This window comes from Thunnus thynnus, chromosome 14 (genome assembly GCF_963924715.1).
Source record: "Thunnus thynnus chromosome 14, fThuThy2.1, whole genome shotgun sequence".
Lineage (NCBI taxonomy): Eukaryota > Metazoa > Chordata > Actinopteri > Scombriformes > Scombridae > Thunnus > Thunnus thynnus.
This window is the reverse complement of record NC_089530.1, coordinates 2425443-2431754: the sequence shown is the minus strand read 5'-3', so window position 1 is coordinate 2431754 and position 6312 is coordinate 2425443.

Sequence of the window (6312 nt, the reverse complement as noted above, 5' to 3'; positions counted from 1 at the left end):
TTTTTCTGGCAGACACGAAGCAACATGAACATTCATTGGGAGTTGTGCTTCTACCAATTTGACAATTGTAAAAGGAAAATTATGGTTTATTACTATTTGGGTTTTATTTTTGTAGCTCCGGTCATCTGTTCTATCGGATAACACTGTGCTATCCAAAGTCATTGCAGACATCTAGGAGCAAAAATAAGTTCACATTAGCACTTAGAGCTGAAAAGGAAACACACCAAGAATGTTGTTAATAACCACTCACTGTATATGCACAACCATGGCAACTATGGTGGGTCAAAAGTAATTAGTCTATTTGATCAAAAAGTGTCATTATGACTTAACAGATGACTTTTAAATAGTCTACAGCTCTGCTTTTAAATATTGTTGCAGACTAACACCCACAGCACACCCATATTCAAAATCAGTGCGAAAGAACCTTGTTTGTGGGGGTCAAATAGTTTTTGATGTGTTGAAACTTGGCAACGATGCTAATGATGGAAATAAATCACATTGCTTATCCAAATGGTTTTGTTTAGTTTTGGTCAAAGATTTGTCTGACTGCAATTCATTTCTGATCTAAGCTAAGCAATTGCATCACTGTTCAAATTCACATGACTGCAAGAGATTTATTGCAGCAGGATTATTTCTTTTTTGTGATTTTCATAAGCTTTTAACAAGGAAAGTAATCCTAGTAATCACAATTAAGCTGACAATTGTGATCAAAACTAATGATTCAGTCAGTGACAATGATCATTTAAGGATAGTCAGATCAGCTTTAAGATGTACTGAACACCTGTACTTCTCTTTTCAAGGGTCTATACTGTGTCGAGCAGTCTGCATCAGTTATAACATCCCTAGCTACTTTGTCTTATGAAATGGCATCATATTCAAGTTAGAGCGGTTTGTCTCTCATGGACATTGAAGTTTGGGTAAATTATCCAGGAAGCAGAACCAAGGTGATGGACGGAGGATGAGCAGGGCAGAGGAGCTCAGGTAGGTGGCTCGAGGACAGAACAGGGGCAGAGCAAGGACCCTCAGGCAGACGGCCTGGGGGCAGCAAATCATGACAAAAAGACAGGGCAGATGGGTGGAGTCACTCCAGAAGGTGACCAAAAGGCAGGACAGATTGGCAGGACCACTCTGGAGATCAACCACATAGGGTGGACCGCTCTGGGGGTTGAAGATATAAGCAGGACTGCTCTGGAGGTTGACGAAGCCACTTAGAAGGGCAACCAAGAGGCTGGGGGTTGGCAGAGAAGACTGACTGTTGGAGGTCTGGCAGGGCGTCTGTGGAGAAAGCGCACTACTGGAAGTCTGGCAGGACATCGGCGGAGAAGGCTGACTGCCTGGGAACTGGCTGAGTGTGGGCAAGGGTGGCTGGTGGCTGGCGATCTGGCTGGGCGTTGGCAAAGGCAGCTGACAGCTTGGGAACAGGCTGATCTTCGGCAGGGACAGCCAATGGTTCGGAAACTGGAACAGGCTGAGCATTGGCAGGAGAGGCCAACGGCTTGGCACACAGGCTTGGAGATGGCTGGTGAGCTGCTAGGCTGCTCCAGGGAGGAGTTGGGTGACTCCAGGGAAACATGGGAGTCTGGAATGACAGGCTCAGGAGGAACAGGATCAGGAACAGGCTTTAAATTGACTTTCCACCTGAAAGAAGCCACTTCTCATTCAGGTGGATGGTGAATTTGAAGTGAAATGAAAGTGAGGAGCCTAAAAAAGTCTGGCTCTTCATTCAGGAGAATGTCTCTCAGCACACCAAAAGCCTCCCAAGTATTCAGCAGGCTGAGCGGAGGCTGAAGCTGGTAGCTGATGCTGAGGTATGGGCAAAGGCAGCTTGGGACGGAGGTAAGCAGGTCCAGAGTGGGATCCATGGAAACTGGGTAGAGCAGGGGTACAGGGCAGGGAAGCAGGGCTGATGAGACAAGGCAGACAGGCAGAACAGACGGGACTGTAGGGAACAAGAGACAGGGTCAGGCTAGGGAAAACAGGCAACAACAAGAAAACTTATAAATGCGGGAAAAATGGCTTGAAGCATAGACGCAGAGGCTAAAATCTGGCAGTATAGATCTGGCAGGGCTGAGTATAAGTAGAGGTCTTGATTATGGAACGGGTTGCAGCTGCAGCACACCTGTCCAACCCAGGATCACGCCAAAGCATGTAATACACATGCTGATCCACTAGAGGATACTGTGTCAGTGTCACGTTTTGCCTCTCTTAGTTGTGAAAAGCATAGCCATAGTGATTATGTACCAGAGAAGTGATGCAATTCAGATAACAAGAGAGGTGAGGAGGCTGGTTGGTTGGATGGCTAGATAGACGGTAAAAAGTGGACTTAGCTGCAGGAGACTGCTGTTCGCTTCCCACTTCCAACCATGAGTGTCACGTTTCTGACTGCGAGTTGGGACAGTTTTTTAAAAACCATAACTATGATTACTGTGGGGTTTACTGTTGCCATGACGACGAAGGTTGCCTAACTTTAAGGAAGTAGTGTAACTGTGACCCACACCATGTGGGGTGATCATTTTTACCCAAACCATGATCTTTCCCTGACCCTAACCAAGTGTTTTTTTAAACCTAACCTAACCAGACCTTAACCACAGCGTTGTCACACCCGAAAACAATTATTTTTGCTCCAAACATGGTGCAGGCAAAATTTGATGCTGACACGGTGGACTGGCGTGTGTATTACATGCTTTGGTGTGATACTAGGTGGACCTGTCTCAGCTCACACAATCACACACACATGGCGAGAGAGAGGGGGAGGAAGTGACTGGGGAAGTGGCAACAGCAACAATCGTGACAATTGCAGAGTTGGGTGATAATTCTCTGTGGGTTTGTCGCTACTATTAATTGTACATATAGGTATTTGGCCCAGTGCACTAATATTGATTAGTGCAGGTTTAAGGTATCTAATTCCAACATAATTAAGGCAAATGATTTAACAGTTACCAAGGGGTGTGTGCAAGAGGTATTTTTAAAATGTATTTAAGGAATATTTGTATGTCGAGATCAGAAATACACTATATTGCCAAAAGTACTGGCTCACCTGCCTTGACTCACATATGAACTTAAGTGACATCCCATTCTTAATCCATAGGGTTTAATATGACGTCAGTCCACCCTTTGCAGCTTTAACAGCTTCAACAGCTTCAACTCCTCTGGGAAAGCTTTCCACAAGGTTTAAGAGTGTGTTTATGGGAATTTTGACCATTCTTCCAGAAGTGCATTTGTGAGGTCACACACTGATGTTGGACGAGATGGCCTGGCTCTCAGTCTCCACTCTAATTCATCCCAAAGGTGTTCTATCGGGTTGAGGTCAGGACTCTGTGCAGGCCAATCAAGTTATTCCACACCAAACTCTCTCATCCATGTCTTTATGGACCTTGCTTTGTGCACTGGTGCACAGTCATGTTGGAACAGGAAGGGGCCATCCCCAAACCGTTCCCACAAAGTTGGGAGCATGGAATTGTCCAAAATCTCTTGGTATTCTGAAGCATTCGGAGTTCCTTTCACTGGAACTAAGGGGCCAAGCCCAGCTCCTGAAAACAACCCCACACCATTATCCCCCCTCCACCAAACTTAACACTTGGCACAATGCAGTCAGACAAATATCGTTCTCCTGGTAACCGCCAAACCCAAACTCGTCCATCAGATCGCCAGATGCTGAAGCGTGATTCGTCACTCCAGAGAATGCGTTTCCACTGCTCTAGAGTCCAGTGGCGGCGTGCTTTACACCACTGCATCCGACACTTTGCATTGCACTTGGTGATGTATGGCTTGGATGCAGCTGCTCGGCCATGGAAACCCATTCCATGAAGCTCTCTACGCACTGTTCTTGAGCTAATCTGAAGGCCACATGAAGTTTAGAGGCCTGTAGCGATTGACTCTGCAGAAAGTTGGCAACCTCTGCGCATTATGCGCCTCAGCATCCACTGACCCTGCTCCTTCATTTTACGTGGCCTACCACTTCGTGGCTTAGTTGCTGTCATTCATAACTTTGTTATACTACCACTGACAATTGACTGTGGAATATTTAGGAGCGAGGAAATTTCCCGACTGGACTTGTTCCACAGGTGGCATCCTATCACAGTACCCTGCTGGAATTCACTGAGCCCCTGAGAGCGACCCATTCTTTCACAAATGTTTGTAGAAACAGTCTGCATGCCTTGGTGCTTGATTTTATACACCTGTGACCATGGAAGTGATTTGAACACCTGATTTCAATTATTTGGATGGGTGAGTGAATACTTTTGGCAATATAGTGTATTTTTATCTGACTGTTTCTGCTTACATTTGGCTCATGAATAGGTGCAAAGGAAACATTAAATTGCTTGATTTGGGGGTGAAAATATGTCTTTGAAAGGGGCATATTGATGTGTAATGCCTTGAAATGACAAAATCACATGGATAAATGTTTTATCTGTGCTTGAATTGATGTAGATCCTTTTTTGGCCAGTAAAAAAGATGTATATTTAGGGTTAAGAGAAACAAAGTGTGACTTTTTGAATGCATTTTCCTCCTGAGCAAACAATTAAAGCCTACCAATGATGGAGCTGCTACATGTAGACGTATAGCCTGGCGGTAACTCTGAATCTTCACTCTCTCACCTCCTCATGGTTTTTACAGCAGCACCATCTTGTGTTTTTGTAACGCTGCTGCAACAGGGTTTCCACTACTCTGCTCCAGAGTTACTCAATAGTCTTACTTATTCTCAAATTATCTTATGTAGCAACTGATAAGTTCATAACAGCTAGAAAAAAAACAACAACAACAAAAAAAAAGAATTCTAACAAAAATGATGAAACAATGTTGCTAGAGGTCTAAATCTACCTGAAAGTATTAAACACTTCTTCAGGAATTCTGAAAGCTGCAGACACACATCTGCATGAATAACATCAGGGTAGAAATAGTCTAAGTTTAAATTCACATTTTGGAGGACCCCACCTGGCCTAACACCACCTTTTTGGTGAAGAAGAGCAGCAACTTCTCCACATTTGAGCATGCTGAAAAGGGCCCACCTCCCCCCTAAACTCTACAGCATCATGACAGAGAGGATCCCAACACATTTTATTGTGGTATGGTACGCCAACTGTTCTACTGCTGACTGAAAAGCCTTGCAGAGGAATATTACAACAGCACAACTAAAAATTGGTTGCCAGGTGCTGTCCTTTCATGCAGTCTACCTCAAAAGTTGTCTGAGAAGAGGGCATAACAATTACCAGAGACTCTACCACCAGTTGTTCACCAAACTGCAGTCTGGGAGGTGCTTGCAGGCTCAGAAACAGCTTTTTCTCTGCTAACCACTAACTGCCCACTATTACTAGGTGTGTATGGAACGTATGTTTCCAGTGTAAAAAATAGGCCCTTTTCGTAGAAGAAATGTCACAGTAAGAAAAGCAAAGGTGTAAATAATTAAATTAATGATGGCTGAATTCCATTTAGCTGCTTCAGTTTAAGGGTCCTTTCACTCTACCATGGCTTACTGGAACACTTGAATAGAACAGAGCCATTGTTGATGTTATTAGTGGGCCTAACACCTGTGCTTATCCTACAATGACAAGTCAAAATGTCTGCTTTGGAAAAGGCCTTTAATTAACCTGCCACTAAAATAATGTAGCACAAAACCCTTACTGCTATTTGCAGTATACAATTTTATAATTGTCAGAAAGTTGCAAAAGCTTGGAATGACAAGACTACGTTTCATTGTACACAAGGATCATGACAATAAAGTAATTAAAATTACATTGAACTGAATTTTACTTTCCTCCACTACTTGTTTTGATGCAGGATTTTAAACTTAGATTATAGTGTTGCTGCTTTCTTAAAGTAAAGGAATTATGACTTTTCTTCAGTGCCACCACAGGCTGTTCTTGGGCATAGCAATGCTTTGAGCTAAATGCTAGCATCAGCATGGCAACATGTTTTACTTTGTTCACTCTCTTAGTTTGACGTGTTAGCATGCTAATAATTGTTGACTCGCACTAAACACAAAGTACAGGTGAAGTTGCTTGGAATGTCATTATGTGGTTGAGGGATATTAAGACCCAGGCACAATTTGGCTAATCAGGTTGAGAGCACCTTAACCATTAAGAGGCTCATGAAGCACAGGTGTGTCAGCTTCATTCCTGCTCCTGTGATCACTCCTCTGCACATGCTACCTTGGTAAGCCAAACAAAGTATTTGTGTTTTAACTAGGATTATTTAATTGTTAGGGTAATGTAGGGGTGCAAATGCACCCTGAGGTATTGGATTTTCATGTTGATATTGAATGATTGAACTTAAAATGTGGGCCTGGAACAATTTTTTTTTTCTTTTTAAAGG